Here is an 18,984-nt window from a genome sequence, read left to right on the forward strand (position 1 = left end):
TCCTGGTTCCTCTTATAAATGACCAAACTGGCATGAATGTTGAAATTTTTATTTTCCATCAAGAAATACAGAAAAGGAAACTATCAGGTTTGAAATACCTGTGCTGTTATGGAGAGTTCTTAGAAACTGAATTACCGGTAGGTGTAATTATTTTTTCTCAAGTCATCCACAACAGCACCATAGGAGGAATGTCAGATGAACATTGTCAGGTAGGGACTATTGCATGGAGAACTTTTCTCCCAAAGACCATTAAATTTAATCAATAATGTTTAGGAAAAGGTATGGATTGAAGTCCAGGTGGCGGTTCTTCAAATATGCTTAATAGAGCAGCATGGTGGCTCAGTGGTTAGCATTGTTGCATTTGTTGATTTGGGTTCAAATCCCACCAAGGACAAGACCTGCAAGGCATGTGTATCTTCTTCATGTATTTGTATGAGTTTCCTCCAGGTTCTCCAGTTTCCTCCCACACTCCAAAGACATACTGATAGGAAATTTTGATTGTGAGCCACATTGGGGACAGCGATGATAATGTCTGTAAAGCACAGTGGAATTAATGGCATTATATAAGTGAGTAAAATAAATAAATAACAGAGCCACTAGCCCTTTTGACTCAGGAGACAATCACAGCTCTTGTGGAGTGAGCCTTTATATGCAGAGATCTCTTTTTTAATCCAGTTAACAAGAATAATTTTACTGTTCACAGGCTTGGGGGATCTGTCCCAAAATGAAAGAATGAGAGTTTGTAAAATACTTGTATGGGCTGTTGTTCACTGTTCTTAGTTTTGAAGAAAGCCAATACAGGCCGAAACGTTAAATAATTCTGCAAAGAGTGGATACTTTATGCAATAAAAAGATTTTTTTTAATTCTTCTTTTATATTTTGGAGTGGAATCCTATTCGTGCACCCTTACAGGAGTGCCACGAAGCCTTCTAATGATTTTAGATGAGGAAATGGTGCGTCTTCCTTTAGCTGGGTGTTTTCAGCCAGGGTGTATTATAGACATGATGTTACGGATCTGCAACACAAGATTAAGGTAGAAGGGGGAAAACTGACCCTGCACTATGACTAGGCTGAAATCCTACGATGGAGTGGACGACCCATTCCATGCGAATAGACCCACCGACGATCCTAGGTTAATCTCAAGTGAAGACCTATAGATAAGTGGTTCCCTAAAAGAACTAAGGACTGGGTGCAAAAACGGGTCACCTCCTAATAGAAAACAATGAGAAGGCTGCAGAAACCAATTGAAAACAGAAACTAAGGCTAGCACAACCAGAGGTACTAGCACTGCACAAATAACACAGACAGACGACAAAGCAACGCACCAAGCTAGAGCTCAAGCAGATAAACACTGTTGTCCAGCAAGGACTGGGAGGCAGGTGCTGGTTAATAAAGGGTGAAACAAACACCTGACCCAAGACAAACCCAGCAGCAGATGAAAAAGACCAGCAGCCAGAACTCCACAAGAAAATGGCGGATAGTCACAAAGTAAACAGATTCTAACACATGTGACTGTGACTTAGAGCAGCGTCATCCAAAATATTGGTTGTGACTCAAGGTGGACAAGGATAATGCCACCGACCGTGGTGAGGACAGTGATACAAATGTCTGTAAAGGGTTGGGGAATTAATGGAGCTACGTAAACAAATACAATAAATTGAGACGGGAAAACACTGAGGGCAGGATGGGCCATTTGTGTTTCCTGTCCCAAGTAGGAGGAACGATAATAATGCCTTGCTGCCAGAGCGACTGCATACAAAGCAAATAAAGCCATGTCTTACAGTGGTTCTTTTGCAAACCAAACTCGCTAAATCAAGTGAATGGGTTCAAGAAAGAGCAGCACATGGTTGGTATCTTCATGGACTGGATATGGTATTTTCATGGATTGGATGCCAGGAGACACCTGGGGAAACCTTTTGATTTTTTGGCATATGAAAAAAATTGATCACATACAGATGGGAAAGAAATTGAAAAATAAAAGAAAACAGGAAGAAAACGTACCATAACAGAAATTAAAAATGGCACCCACGTGAATAAGGCCTAATATTCCTCCTTTAATCTTACAGAAAAATGGCAGCATATATTGTTGTGATGTCTCTAATAATGTGGTCACCTTCTAGATTGGTAAACGGTAAAAGCCTAGACATCAGACACTGGCTATAAAAGATCATTTGCATTTATACACACTGGTAACTAATTAAAATGCTTAGTTACTATGATTATTTATTGATAGATTTAAAATGCAAGGTCACATTATTTTGTGCATTCTTTGGCTGCACAGCACATATTTGTGGTTATATTTCTATCTCCGATTATTCTAAAATTATCTTTTCATGATATCGGACCACTTTTTGTCCAATTCGACTATAATTAGGGTGTATGAATGGCAAATTTGATCTGATTGAAATCTGTCTAATCTGCCAGATATTGATTTGCTTAAAAATCTGTCGGTCAAATGTAAGGATTGTAGCATATAAACAGATATCTGAAAGACAAATCCATTATAAAGAATAGGGAATTTTTATTTACCGTAAAAATAATTTCAACAGATGAGTAAGAAGTGATAGATTTTGGTATAACTTTGGCTAACCAAATTAAAATAAATTGGTGAGATGGGTTTGGCTTAGTGGATATCTGGTCTGGTTAGTTCTTGGTACGATCATATACACAGATCATATTTAAAGAATAGATAATTATCCACATTGGATTTTTAGAGACAGGAGTGGATTCAAAAGGAATGGAAAATAGAAAAGAATGGACTTTTGTTCATTTCTTGAAGCGACAATGACCATTTAAGCATGAATTTGTTATCCAGCTTGTGGACTAGTGTGAGGCACCTTGGCAGGGTAAATTATTAATGGAGAACGCAGTGGATCATTTGGTTGGCATTATAATGTAGGGTAATGCAAGAGATAATCTGGCCATACGTTTATGAAGGAACTTCTTCTGGCATTATTATAAAATGTAGTGCTTACTGATAATGGGGAACTTTACATAATATGTAAATGTACCCCTAAAATCGTTTTGTATGTTGATTTAACATTAAGCAAAAAAAATTCTGTGTATTCACTTCTCCATGTCTTGCAAGTAGTGTAAACCTGCATGTACTTGTCCTTCTGCAAAACAATTCAGCTGCCATCCTGTTATTGTGACCCCTGGCCTCAAATAATAATGAAAGAACCAGAATGATTCATCTCTAACCTGCGCGGCACAAGCTGAATAGTGAGCAGCGCAGAACAGCAAGTGTCAACCTATTATGTTCATACTCTTCGCATATTGAGTGAGTCTGTGTGAGAACGATGCTTTTTAAGTGTTATGCTTGTATGTCTGGTTTGTTCTTGACAGCACATTAGCAAAATTGATCATTTGTACGGCAAACTAGCACATAAACATGCTATGTGTGTCTTTTTTCACTATGTTTATGCATCACAACTACGCCGTCTGCCATTACCTTATACATCGCTCATAAAAATAAAGGAAACACTAAAATACCACATTCTAAATTTCACTGAATGCCATATTCCAGTTGCAAATCTTTATTCATTACATAGTGGAATGTGTTGAAAACAATGAAGCATAAATATAATCAATGTACATCAAAATTAATATTGAATGGGGGTCTGGACTTGGAATGATATTCAAAATCAAAGAGGAAAATCATTTTACAGGCTGATTCAACTTCAGTGGAAATGCCTCAAGACAAGGAAATGATGCTCAGTAGTGTAAATGCTCTCATCCTAGCACTACAGTAGCATGAGGCAGTGTCTACAACCCACAGAAGTTTCTCAGGTAGTGCAGCTCATCCAGGATGGCACATCAATGTGAGCTGTGGCAAGAAGGGTAGCTGTGTCTCTCAGCACAGTGTTCAGAGAATGATGCAGATAACGGTAGACAGTTCAGTACAGCAGGAGGCGTGGAGAGGTCTGCAGGAGGGCAACAACCCAGCAGCAGGACTGCTACTTCCTCCTTTGTGCAAGGAGGAACTGGAGGAGCAGAGCCAGAGCCCTTCAAGATGACCGCCAGCAGGTCACTAACATCCATGTTCCCCAGACCTAAATCCAATCTAAGCACATCTGGTACATCATGTCTTGTTCCATCCACCAATGCCACATTGCACCACAGACTGTCCAGCAGTTGACTATTGCTTTAATACAGGTCCGGGATGAGATCCCTCAGGAGAACATCCACCTCCTCATCAGGACCATGCACAGGCGTTGCATGGAGGTCATACAGGCACGTTGTAATAATTATATGGGTACTACGGAATCTGATAGCATGGGATAAAGCCAGTCTGAAAGCAAAGTTGCAACCAAAGATGTATTTACTCAAAAACAGAAATGTAAACCCATGAAACTTGTAACGGTCCCCACTAAATCCTAAATGGTGGTAACTTTGGAGGAGTAATTGGCTGTGGCTGTACTGGGGTGGAGGTGCTCGTGCAGTAATCTGCCCAGCCACCTGATTACCGTATATACTCAAGTATAAGCCGAGATTTTCAGCCCAAATTTTTGGGCTGAAAGTGCCCCTCTCGGCTTATACTCGAGTCAAGGTGGGTGGCAGGGTCGGCGGGTGAGGGGGTGAGGGCGCTGAGGCATACTTACCTGGTCCCAGCGATCCTGGCGCTCCCCCTGCCGTCCCACGGTCTTCGGTGCTGCAGCTTCTTACCCTCTTCAGCGGTCAGGTGGGACCGCTCATTAGAGAAATGAATAAGCGGCTCCACCTCCCATAGGGGTGGAGCCGCCTATTCATTTCTCTAATCAGCGGTGCCGGTGACCGCTGATTAGAGAAAGAAGCTGCGGCACCGAAGACCGTGTGACAGGCAGAGGGAGCCGGACGTCGGGACCAGGTAAGTACCGTATATACTCGAGTATAAGCCGACCCGAGTATAAGCCGACCCCCCTAATTTTGCCACAAAAAACTGGGAAAACTTATTGACTCGAGTATAAGCCTAGGGTGGAAATGCAGCATTTACCGGTGAATTTCAAAAATAAAAATAGATCATTATTTCCCCATAGCTGTGCCATATAGTGCTCTACACCGTTCATTTTGTCCCATAGCTGTGCCCCATATAGTGCTCTGCACCGTTCATTTTGTCCCATAGCTGTGCCCCATACTGTGCTCGGCACCGTTCATTATTGCCCCATATCTGTGCCCCATATACAATGCTCTGCACCGTTCATTTTGTCCCATAGCTGTGCCCCATACGGTGCTCTGCACCGTTCATTATTGCCCCATATCTGTGCCCCATATATGCTCTGCACCGTTCATTATTGCCCCATATCTGTGCCCCATATATGCTCTGCACCGTTCATTTTGTCCCATAGCTCTGCCCCATACTGTGCTCTGCACCGTTCATATTGCCCCATAGCTGTGCCCCATACTGTGCTCGGCACCGTTCATTATTGCCCCATATCTGTGCCCCATATACAATGCTCTGCACCGTTCATTTTGTCCCATAGCTCTGCCCCATACAGTGCTCTGCACCGTTCATTATTGCCCGATATCTGTGCCCCATATCTGCTCTGCACCGTTCATTATTGCCCGATATCTGTGCCCCATATATGCTCTGCACCGTTCATTATTGCCCCATATCTGTGCCCCATATATGCTCTGCACCGTTCATTATTGCCCCATATCTGTGCCCCATATATGCTCTGCACTGTTCATTATTGCCCCATATCTGTGCCCCATATATGCTCTGCACCGTTCATTTTGTCCCATAGCTCTGCCCCATACTGTGCTCTGCACCGTTCATATTGCCCCATAGCTGTGCCCCATACTGTGCTCGGCACCGTTCATATTGCCCCATAGCTGTGCCCCATACTGTGCTCGGCACCGTTCATTATTGCCCCATATCTGTGCCCCATATACAATGCTCTGCACCGTTCATTTTGTCCCATAGCTCTGCCCCATACAGTGCTCTGCACCGTTCATTATTGCCCCATATCTGTGCCCCATATATGCTCTGCACCGTTCATTTTGTCCCATAGCTGTGCCACATACTGTGCTCGGCACCGTTCATTATTGTCCCATATCTGTGCCCCATATCTGCTCTGCACCGTTCATTTTGTCCCATATCTGTGCCCCATATCTGCTCTGCACCGTTCATTTTGTCCCATAGATGCTCCACATAAATCTGTGCCGCCGCCGCTGCTGCTGCTGCAATAAAAAAAAAAACACATACTCACCTCTCTTGCTTGCAGCTCCCAGCGTCCGGTCCCGGCGCCTCCTTCTTCCCGGCGTCTCTGCTCTGACTGATCAGGGAGAGGGCGCCGCGCACACTATATGCGTCATCGTGCCCTCTGACCTGAACAGTCAGAGCGCAGAGACGCCGGGAAGATGGAAGCGCCGGGAAGAAGGAGCGATGCCCGGCGGCTGGAACGCGGACAGGTGAATATTACATACTTACCTAGTCCTGCCGCTCCTGACGCTCCCCGCACAGCTGGTCTTCGGTGCCGCAGCCTCTTCCTCTATCAGCGGTCACCGACACCGCTGATTAGAGAAATGAATACGCGGCTCCACCCCTATGGGAGGTGGAGCCGCCTATTCATTTTTCTAATGAGCGGTCCCACGTGACCGTTGGAGAGGGGAAGAACTGCAGCACCGAAGACCGTGGGACGCAGGGACAGCGCCAGGATCGCTGGGACTAGGTAAGTATGCCTCAGCGCCCTCTCCCCCTCAACCGCTGACCCTGCCACCCACCTTGACTCGAGTATAAGCCGAGAGGGGCACTTTCAGCCCAAAAATTTGGGCTGAAAATCTCGGCTTATACTCGAGTATATACGGTATGTAATATTCACCTGTCCGCGTTCCAGCCGCCGGGCGCTGCTCCATCTTCCCGGCGTCGCTCCATCTTCCCGGCGTCTGCGCTCTGACTGTTCAGGTCAGAGGGCGCGATGACGCATATAGTGTGCGCGGCGCCCTCTGCCTGATCAGTCAGTGCAAAGACGCCGGGACGAGACGCCGGGACCGGACGCCGGGAGCTGCAAGCAAGAGAGGTGAGTATGTTTTTTTTTTTTTTACTGCAGCAGCAGCAGCGGCAATGGCAGAGCTTTCTATGGGGAACTATGAACGGTGCAGAGCACTATATGAGGCACAGCTATAGGGAAATAATGAATGGGGCACAGCTATAGGGAACTATGAACGGTGCAGAGCACTATATGGGGCACAGCTATAGGGAAATAATGAATGGGGCACAGCTATAGGGAAATAATGAACGGTGCAGAGCACTGTATGGGGCACAGCTATAGGGAACTATAAACGGTGCAGAGCACTGTATGGGGCACAGCTATAGGGTAATAATGAATGGGGCACAGCTATAGGGAAATAATGAACGGTGCAGAGCACTGTATGGGGCACAGCTATGGGACAATCATGAACGGTGCAGAGCACTATATGGGGCACAGCTATGGGAGAATCATGAACGGTGCAGAGCACTATATGGCACAGCTATGGGGAAATAATGATCTATTTTTATTTTTGAAATTCACCGGTAAATGCTGCATTTCCACCCTAGGCTTATACTCGAGTCATTAAGTTTTCCCAGTTTTTTGTGGCAAAATTAGGGGGGTCGGCTTATACTCGGGTCGGCTTATACTCGAGTATATACGGTACCTAAGTCCTGAAGAGCCTGTCCAAAATGAGCCTCCCAGTTAGCAACCTTGTTTTGCAGTGCCTCAATATCCCCCTGTAAAGAGTGGATCATAGAGAACAACTGATCCATCTTTGTCTCAGTTGACATTATCCCAGCAGATTCCTTTAATGGCTTGAGTATCCTGTAATAATTATATGGGTAATACGGAATCTGATAGCATGGGATAAAGCCAGTCTGAGAGCAAAGTTGCAACCAAAGATGTATTTACTCAAAAACAGAAATGTAAACAGAACTAACAGATATTTCTGCAATTGTAACGAGGTCATCAGCTCTATATAGAGAATCACAGCAAACAGAATAGTGAACAAAACATGGTACAGATATTCCTGCAATAGTAACAAGGTCCTCAGCTCTATATAGAAAATCACAGCAAACTGAGAAGCGGGGCGCGACCGCTAATGTGAACCAGTCCAGTAAGGAAATAATGTGGAAGCAAACAAGACACTTGAACGAGGAAGTCCACTAAAGTTATAGTGCAAATGCACACAGTACTCAAATGATGAAGTCCAGCAAAACTTGCTCACACGTGTGCACAGTACTTGTTAGTAGGAGTCCAAATGTTCACAGATGGTGCGTCATGTGAATGACTTCCTGGAAAAGAGAGGACGAGGGGAGAAACAGGGAGAGTGCTATCTAAGCGTAGTAGATGAGTACATCTTTCTTGGAGAGAAAAGCACAGCATGAATCTTGCTCACCTGGTGTGGTTGTGCAAAGAGGCACAACACTGGGAAATGTTTTGTACAACAAAGGAAATCCTTCCACTGGTGTGCTGCAAGTCGCAGCAGTTCCAGAGGCGAGAGGTAGCTGAATAGGGTGAAGCAGACCACCGAGTAGAGAGCAGCAGAAGCAGGGAGTTAGCCAGCAAACAGGCAGATGCTCAGGAGCCAGCAGCACAAAATACTCAAGCACGGGTGAACAGAAGACCCGGACTTAAATAGTCAGGACAGACAGGAAGTTCCATGACAGGGCGAGATCCAAGACTCCATCTTGGATCAGGGCAAACAGACACCAGGAAAGTCCGGAATCCTTCCACACGTGCATCCCACGCACACTACTGATCATCATTTCCTTGTCTTGAGGCATTTCCGCTGAAGTTGGATCAGCCTGCAATTTGATTTTCCACTTTGATTTTGAGTATAATTCCAAATCCAGACTTAAATGGGATATTAATTTTGATTTGCATTGATCATTTTTATTTGTAGCTGGAATGCTTTATTCAGTAATATCTAAGATGTGGTATTTTAGTGTTCCCTTTATTTTTTTGGAGCAGCATATACAGTGAACAGCCTTTGAAGCAACTACCCAAAATTGCATTGCATTAAAAAAAAAATCTTTTCGGACGAGGAACTTTTCAAAACAGATGGACAATATGCATTATACTGGAAATGTAGTCTTCTTAAGGGGGACATTTGTAGATTGTGAGCTCTCATGGGCAGGGTCCTGTTGTGAAAGGTAATTCAGTACCACAATGGACATAGAGGTCAGCGCACATACAGTGACCTGGCAATAACCCAAAAAACAAGAACGAGCTCTGAGACGTGGGAACTCTGTTGACCGCACTCCCTAATCCTCTCAAACTACACTAAAGGCAGCCGTGGATTGCGCCTAACGCTCCCTATGCAACTCGGCACGGCCTGAGAAACTAGCTAGCCTGAAGATAGAAAATAAGCCTACCTTGCCTCAGAGAAATACCCCAAAGGAAAAGGCAGCCCCCACATATAATGACTGTGAGTTAAGATGAAAAGACAAACGTAGAGATGAAATAGATTTAGCAAAGTGAGGCCCAACTTTCTGAACAGAGCGAGGATAGGAAAGGTAACTTTGCGGTCAACACAAAACCCTACAAACACCACGCAAAGGGGGCAAAAAGACCCTCCGTACCGAACTAACGGCACGGAGGTACACCCTCTGCGTCCCAGAGCTTCCAGCAAGCAGTAAAAAACAAATTGACAAGCTGGACAGAAAAAAAACAGCAAACAAATAGCAAAGAGGAACTTAGCTATGCAGAGCAGCAGGCCACAGGAACGATCCAGGAGGAAACAGGTCCAATACTAGAACATTGACTGGAGGCCAGGATCAAAGCACTAGGTGGAGTTAAATAGAGCAGCACCCAACGACTTCACCACATCACCTGAGGAAGGAAACTCAGAAGCCGCAGTACCACTTTCCTCCACCAACGGAAGCTCACAGAGAGAACCAGCCGAAGTACCACTTGTGACCACAGGAGGGAGCTCTGCCACAGAATTCACAACAGTACCCCCCCTTGAGGGGTCACCGAACCCTCACCAGAGCTCCCAGGACGACCAGGATGAGCCATATGAAAGGCACGAACAAGATCGGGAGCATGGACATCAGAGGCAAAGACCCAGGAATTATCTTCCTGAGCATAACTCTTCCACTTAACCAGATACTGAAGTTTCCGTCTTGAAACACGAGAATCCAAAATCTTCTCCACAATATACTCCAACTCCCCCTCCACCAAAACCGGGGCAGGAGGATCAACAGATGGAACCATAGGTGCCACGTATCTCCGCAACAATGACCTATGGAATACGTTATGTATGGAAAAAGAATCTGGAAGGGTCAGACGAAAAGACACAGGATTAAGAACCTCAGAAATCCTATACGGACCAATAAAACGAGGTTTAAACTTAGGAGAGGAAACCTTCATAGGAATATGACGAGAAGATAACCAAACCAAGTCCCCAACCCGAAGTCGGGGACCCACACAGCGTCTGCGATTAGCGAAACGTTGAGCCTTCTCCTGGGACAAAGTCAAATTGTCCACTACATGAGTCCAAATCTGCTGCAACCTGTCCACCACAGTATCCACACCAGGACAGTCCGAAGACTCAACCTGCCCTGAAGAGAAACGAGGATGGAACCCAGAGTTGCAGAAAAACGGTGAAACCAAGGTAGCCGAGCTGGCCCGATTATTAAGGGCGAACTCAGCCAAAGGCAAAAAGGACACCCAGTCATCCTGATCAGCAGAAACAAAGCATCTCAGATATGTTTCCAAGGTCTGATTGGTTCGTTCGGTCTGGTCATTAGTCTGAGGATGGAAAGCCGAGGAAAAAGACAAGTCAATGCCCATCCTACCACAAAAGGCTCGCCAAAACCTCGAAACAAACTGGGAACCTCTGTCAGAAACGATATTCTCTGGAATGCCATGTAAACGAACCACATGCTGGAAAAACAATGGCACCAAATCAGAGGAGGAAGGCAATTTAGACAAGGGTACCAAATGGACCATCTTAGAGAAGCGATCACAGACCACCCAAATGACTGACATCTTTTGAGAGACGGGAAGATCTGAAATAAAATCCATAGAGATATGTGTCCAAGGCCTCTTCGGGACCGGCAAGGGCAAAAGCAACCCACTGGCACGAGAACAGCAGGGCTTAGCCCGAGCACAAATCCCACAGGACTGCACAAAAGTACGCACATCCCGCGACAGAGATGGCCACCAAAAGGATCTAGCCACTAACTCTCTGGTACCAAAGATTCCAGGATGACCAGCCAACACCGAACAATGAACCTCAGAGATAACTTTATTCGTCCACCTATCAGGGACAAACAGTTTCTCCGCTGGGCAACGATCAGGTTTATTAGCCTGAAATTTTTGCAGCACCCGCTGCAAATCAGGGGAGATGGCAGACACAATTACTCCCTCTTTGAGGATACCCGCCGGCTCAGATACACCCGGAGAGTCGGGCACAAAACTCCTAGACAGAGCATCCGCCTTCACATTTTTAGAGCCCGGAAGGTATGAAATCACAAAGTCAAAACGGGCAAAAAACAACGACCAACGAGCTTGTTTAGGATTTAACCGCTTGGCGGACTCGAGATAAGTCAAGTTCTTATGATCAGTCAAGACCACCACGCGATGCTTAGCTCCTTCAAGCCAATGACGCCACTCCTCGAATGCCCACTTCATGGCCAGCAACTCTCGATTGCCCACATCATAATTTCGCTCAGCAGGCGAAAACTTCCTGGAAAAGAAGGCGCATGGTTTCATCACCGAGCAATCAAAACTTCTCTGCAACAAAACAGCCCCTGCTCCAATCTCAGAAGCATCAACCTCGACCTGGAACGGAAGCGAAACATCTGGTTGACACAACACAGGGGCAGAAGAAAAACGACGCTTCAACTCTTGAAAAGCTTCCACCGCAGCAGAAGACCAATTGACCAAATCAGCACCTTTCTTGGTCAAATCGGTCAATGGTTTGGCAATACTAGAAAAATTGCAGATGAAGCGACGATAAAAATTAGCAAAGCCCAGGAACTTTTGCAGACTTTTCAGAGATGTCGGCTGAGTCCAATTATGGATGGCTTGGACCTTAACAGGGTCCATCTCGATAGTAGAAGGGGAAAAGATGAACCCCAAAAATGAAACCTTCTGAACACCAAAGAGACACTTTGATCCCTTCACAAACAAAGAATTAGCACGCAGGACCTGAAACACCGTTCTGACCTGCTTCACATGAGACTCCCAATCATCCGAGAAGATCAAAATGTCATCTAAGAACACAATCAGGAATTTATCCAGGTACTCTCGGAAGATGTCATGCATAAAGGACTGAAACACTGATGGAGCATTGGCAAGTCCAAATGGCATTACTAGATACTCAAAATGGCCCTCGGGCGTATTAAATGCAGTTTTCCACTCATCGCCTCGCTTAATACGCACAAGATTATACGCACCACGAAGATCTATCTTGGTGAACCAACTAGCCCCCTTAATCCGAGCAAACAAATCAGATAACAATGGCAAGGGGTACTGAAATTTAAACGTGATCTTATTTAGAAGGTGGTAATCTATACAAGGTCTCAGTGAACCATCCTTCTTGGCTACAAAAAAGAACCCTGCTCCTAATGGCGACGATGACGGGCGAATATGCCCCTTCTCCAAAGACTCCTTCACATAACTCCGCATAGCGGCATGCTCAGGCACAGATAAATTAAACAGTCGACCTTTTGGGAATTTACTACCAGGAATCAAATCGATAGCACAATCACAATCCCTATGCGGAGGTAGGGTATCGGACTTGGGCTCATCAAATAAATCCCGGTAATCAGACATGAACTCAGGAACCTCGGAAGGGGTGGATGACGAAATAGTCAGAAATGGGACATCACCATGTACCCCCTGACAACCCCAGCTGGACACAGACATGGATTTCCAATCTAATACTGGATTATGGACTTGTAGCCATGGCAACCCCAACACGACCACATCATGCAGATTATGCAACACCAGAAAGCGAATAACCTCCTGATGTGCAGGAGCCATGCACATGGTCAGCTGGGTCCAGTACTGAGGCTTATTCTTGGCCAAAGGCGTAGCATCAATTCCTCTCAATGGAATAGGACACTGCAAGGGCTCCAAGAAAAACCCACAACGCCTAGCATACTCCAAGTCCATCAAATTCAGAGCAGCGCCTGAGTCCACAAATGCCATGACAGAATACGATGACAAAGAGCAGATCAAGGTAACAGACAAAAGAAATTTTGACTGTACCGTACCAATGGTGGCAGACCTAGCGAACCGCTTAGTGCGCTTAGGACAATCAGAGATAGCATGAGTGGAATCACCACAGTAGAAACACAGCCCATTGAGACGTCTGTGTTCTTGCCGTTCAACTCTGGTCAAAGTACTATCGCACTGCATAAGCTCAGGTTTAAGCTCAGGTAATACCGCCAAATGGTGCACAGATTTACGCTCGCGCAAGCGTCGACCGATCTGAATGGCCAAAGACATAGACTCATTCAGACCAGCAGGCATAGGAAATCCCACCATGACATCCTTAAGGGCTTCAGAGAGACCTTTTCTGAAAATAGCTGCGAGCGCACCTTCATTCCACTGAGTGAGTACGGACCACTTTCTACATTTCTGACAATATACCTCTATTTCATCCTGACCCTGACACAGAGCCAGCAAATTCTTCTCTGCCTGATCCACAGAATTAGGCTCATCGTACAGCAATCCGAGCGCCAGGAAAAATGCATCGATATTACTTAATGCAGGATCTCCTGACGCAAGAGAAAATGCCCAGTCCTGAGGGTCGCCACGCAAAAAAGAAATAACGATCCTAACTTGTTGAACTGGGTCACCAGAGGAGCGAGGTTTCAAAGCCAGAAATAGTTTACAATTATTTTTGAAACTCAGAAATTTAGTTCTATCTCCAAAAAACAAATCAGGAATAGGAATTCTCGGTTCTAACATAGATTTCTGAACCACAAAGTCTTGAATACTTTGTACTCTTGCCGTGAGCTGATCCCAGAGGCGTAGCTAGAGCTTTTGCCGCCCGGGGCTGTTCCCGAGTTTGGCGCCCCCCCCCCCCCCCCGGCTCAATACACACAAAGGTTACCAAAAACGGTTTTCCTGTTTTGTAGAACTTAAACTGGGCCTAATGGTGTCACCCCCACATGCCACACCTGTGACTTAATACCACCACACCATGACCAGGCCACATAGTGACCGAATAATACTACATACAAGGGACAAATACCACAACACCATTTCCAGACCACATATTACCACCACATAGTGACTGAATACTACAATACTGATCAGTAATAAAAAAAACCCCACAATACTATCACCATAAGTGCCAGTATTCACAGGAGATCTGTACTTAGTATGCAGTGTCTGTGTAGAGGTAATACAGAGATCACTGGTGACATTATACACAGGACCTCTATATAGTATACAGTGTATAGTGTCAGTGTATAGGTAACACTGACTCACCAGTGACGTCTCTAGGTGAAGTCCTTCATCTTTCATCCAGCACAGACCGCCATCATTCCTTCCAGCCAGGACTCGTTTCTGTAGGAAATAACACAGTTATCTCGAGCTCCGCTTGCAGAACACATTACCTAATTTTTCACAACTTCTACATTACATCACATGAAGAAAAAAAGGTGATATAGTGTCACTCTGCACAGTAACAGGACCGCCCCCCCATTTAAAACAGTATACTCAAAAAATAAAATAAATACATCACTGCAGTAATAATATCCCTTAATTAGCCCCTATGGTAATAATATTCCCCACCCTGGCCCCGTTTCTCATTCCTGGCTCCAGCCATATGTTCTCGCATCCTGCCCTCATGAGTATCCATTCTACCCCATATGATCTCCACATCCTGCCCCACCAGCCTCCATCATATCCGTCCTGCCCCATGATCCAATCCTGCCCCGTGTCTCCAATCATGCCCCGTATCTACATTCTGCCCATGCCTCAAGTCCTGCCCCCAGTGTGTCCAGCATATTACCCCCATGTTGTCCAGCAATCTGCCCCAGTGTGTCCAGCATATTACCCCCATGTTGTCCAGCAATCTGCCCCAGTGTGTCCAGCATATTACCCCCAGTGTGTCCAGCAATCTGCCCCAGTATGTCCAGCACTGCCCCCAGTGTGTCCAGCAATCTGCCCCAGTGTCCAGCCTTTCCCCAGTGTGTCCAGCAGTCTGCCCCAGTGTGTCCAGCATATTACCCCCAGTGTCCAGCATTGCCCCAGTGTGTCCAGCATATTACCCCCAGTGTTTCCAGCAATCTGCCCCAGTGTCCAGCATTGCCCCAGTGTGTCCAGAAGTCTGCCCCAGGGTCTCCAGCATTGCCTCAATGTGTCCAGAAATCTGCCCCAGGGTCTCCAGTATTGCCCCAGTGTGTCCAGCAATCTGCCCCATGGTCTCCTGTATTGCCCCAGTGTGTCCAGCATTCTGCCCCATGGTCTCCAGTATTGCCCCGGTGTATCCAGCAATCTGCCCCATGGTCTCCTGTATTGCCCCAGTGTGTCCAGCATTCTGCCCCATGGTCTCCAGTATTGCCCCGGTGTGTCCAGCAATCTGCCCCATGGTCTCCAGTATTGCCCCAGTATGTCCAGAAGTCTGCCCAGGGTCTCCAGCATTGCCTCAATGTGTCCTGAAATCTGCCCCATGGTCTCCAGTATTCAGTGTGTCCAGCAATCTGCCCCATAGTCTCCTGTATTGCCCCAGTGTGTCCAGCATTCTGCCCCATGGTCTCCAGTATTTCCCCAGTGTGTCCAGCATTCTGCCCCATGGTCTCCAGTATTGCCCCAGTGTGTCCAGCAATCTGCCCCATGGTCTCCTGTATTGCCCCAGTGTGTCCAGCATTCTGCCACATGGTCTCCTGTATTGCCCCAGTGTGTCCAGCATTCTGCCCCATGGTCTCCAGTATTGCCCCAGTGTGTCCAGCAATCTGCCCCATGGTCTCCTGTATTGCCCCAGTGTGTCCAGCAATCTGCCCCATGGTCTCCTGTATTGCCCCAGTGTGTCCAGCATTCTGCCACATGGTCTCCTGTATTGCCCCAGTGTGTCCAGCAATCTGCCCCATGGTCTCCTGTATTGCCCCAGTGTGTCCAGCAATCTGCCCCATGGTCTCCAGTATTGCCCCAGTGTGTCCAGCAATCTGCCCCATAGTCTCCTGTATTGCCTCAGTGTGTCCAGCAATCTGCCCCATGGTCTCATGTATTGCCCCAGTGTGTCCAGCAATCTGCCCCATGGTCTCATGTATTGCCCCAGTGTGTCCAGCAATCTGCCCCATGGTCTCCAGTATTGCCCCAGTGTGTCCAGCATTGCCCCAGCCCCAGACAGTCAGACATAAAGAAAAAAAAAAAAAAGTAAAATCCTCACCTCTCCCGTTCCTAGCGCAGGTCCGGTGCAGTCAGCGTCTCTCCGGCTCTGCGACGCTCAGGACAGAGAGGCAGAGCGGCGCGCACAGTAGTGACGTCATCGCGCCCTCTGCTCTGAGACGTCGCAGAGTCAGAGGACGCTGCAGCTGCCGGCGCCGCAGGAACCAGGAGAGGTGAGTATAGAGCGGGGGGCGGGGTCCGGTGGTGGGGGGAGCTGGCCCTGGTCGTGGCGGCGGACGGCGCCGCCCGAAGATTCAAAGGGGCGTCTTTTTTTTTTTTTTTCTTCTCCTGCAGCGCCGGCCGCCCCCCGCATTGTGCCGCCCGGGGCGGACCGCCCCCCCGCACCCCCCTTCCTACACCACTGGCTGATCCACACATGAAGACAGACCTTTAATGTCCATTGCTACACCTGTGTCCTGAACCACCCAAATGTCTAGGGAAAAAAAAAGGCAAAACACAGTGCAAAGAAAAAAAAATGGTCTCAGAACTTATTTTTTCCCTCTATTGGGAATCATTAGTACTTTAGGCCTCCAGTACTGTTGTGAAAGGTAATTCAGTACCACAATGGACATAGAGGTCAGCGCACATACAGTGACCTGGCAATAACCCAAAAAACAAGAACGAGCTCTGAGACGTGGGAACTCTGTTGACCGCAATCCCTAATCCTCTCAAACCACACTAAAGGCAGCCGTGGATTGCGCCTAACGCTCCCTATGCAACTCGGCACGGCCTGAGAAACTAGCTAGCCTGAAGATAGAAAATAAGCCTACCTTGCCTCAGAGAAATACCCCAAAGGAAAAGGCAGCCCCCACATATAATGACTGTGAGTTAAGATGAAAAGACAAACGTAGAGATGAAATAGATTTAGCAAAGTGAGGCCCAACTTTCTGAACAGAGCGAGGATAGGAAAGGTAACTTTGCGGTCAACACAAAACCCTACAAACACCACGCAAAGGGGGCAAAAAGACCCTCCGTACCGAACTAACGGCACGGAGGTACACCCTCTGCGTCCCAGAGCTTCCAGCAAGCAGTAAAAAACAAATTGACAAGCTGGACAGAAAAAAAAACAGCAAACAAATAGCAAAGAGGAACTTAGCTATGCAGAGCAGCAGGCCACAGGAACGATCCAGGAGGAAACAGGTCCAATACTAGAACATTGACTGGAGGCCAGGATCAAAGCACTAGGTGGAGTTAAATAGAGCAGCACCCAACGACTTCACCACATCACCTGAGGAAGGAAACTCAGAAGCCGCAGTACCACTTTCCTCCACCAACGGAAGCTCACAGAGAGAACCAGCCGAAGTACCACTTGTGACCACAGGAGGGAGCTCTGCCACAGAATTCACAACAGGGTCCTCTCTCCTCCTGTACCAGTTGTGACTTTTATTGTGTAAGATTACCGTACTCGCTTTTATGTATACCCCTTTTCACATGTAAAGCACCATGGAATAAATGGCGCTATAATAATAAATAGTGATGAGCGAGTGTACTCGTTGCTCGGGTTTTCCCGAGCACGTTTGGGTGACCTCCGAGTATTTGTGATTGCTCGGAGAGATAGTTTTCATCGCCTCAGTTGCATGATTTACGGCTTCCAGATATGCTGAATACATGGGAAGAATGCCTGTCTGTTAGGGAATTCCCACATGTATTCAGCGTATCTGGAAGCCGTAAGTCATGCAGCTGAGGCGATGAAAACTATATCTCCGAGCAATAACAAATACTCGGAGGTCACCCAAGTGTGCTCAGGATAACCCAAGCAACGAGTACACTCGCTCATCACTAATAATAAATAATAATAATAATAATGTCAAGAACTTAAGTTTGTGACTGATACAAACGGTATGATACTGAAGTAGAAGTGACTCGCCTGCGCAGAAGAATGGTGAAGACTCTGCCCATAGAAGGGCGGAAAAAGTATGCATAATCGCGCAAGTGCAGCGCCACATCTACACATCACATGGCACTGTGACGTGCATGGGACTGGGGTGGAACGCAAATTAACGCCAGAGGCAGAGTTTTCTTCCAGGCACTGCATGCCCTGAAGCCTGGAAGAACTAATTAACATAAAAGGTTTAAATTTTTTTTCTCAGCAACAAGACAGCAGCTATGTGGCATACAGGTAGGACTATTTTAACAATTCTATCACCTATATGCCCATAGTAATAGCTTAAAAGTGTCCCAGGGGGTGAAAGATTCTCTTTAAAGATAGTTTCTAAACCGTGGTAGTTGATAAATATCCTGCACACAGTCATGTAATGACAAACTATCTTTATCAATAAATTTAGTGCACATTAAACTGAATCTCCTGCCTAGATTCTGGGTCACTGTGACCCAGCTGTGAGTGGGCAGTAATGGACAGATGCACCGTACGGAGAACGGTTACCATGACAACCTAATGACAGGGTCATTTGTACGGCTCTGTGCACACAGTAGGACATGATGATAGTGACATGTAACAGTATAACACAATGGCCTGGGACACGCCTTGTATTTCAACATATTTTTGGAAGTCAATATGACTAGAATACCATTACATTACTATGTCCTGCGCAGATTCTGAATTTCAATACTGCCAAAACCTGTCACTATTACATTGTTGCTCTTCATCTTTCTATTACAGTCTGCGTACAATGGGTGTTGTCCTGTTATTTCTAGGAATAATGTATTCTGATCCTCC

Source organism: Ranitomeya imitator, chromosome 4 (assembly GCF_032444005.1).
Source record: "Ranitomeya imitator isolate aRanImi1 chromosome 4, aRanImi1.pri, whole genome shotgun sequence".
Classification (NCBI taxonomy): Eukaryota; Metazoa; Chordata; class Amphibia; order Anura; family Dendrobatidae; genus Ranitomeya; species Ranitomeya imitator.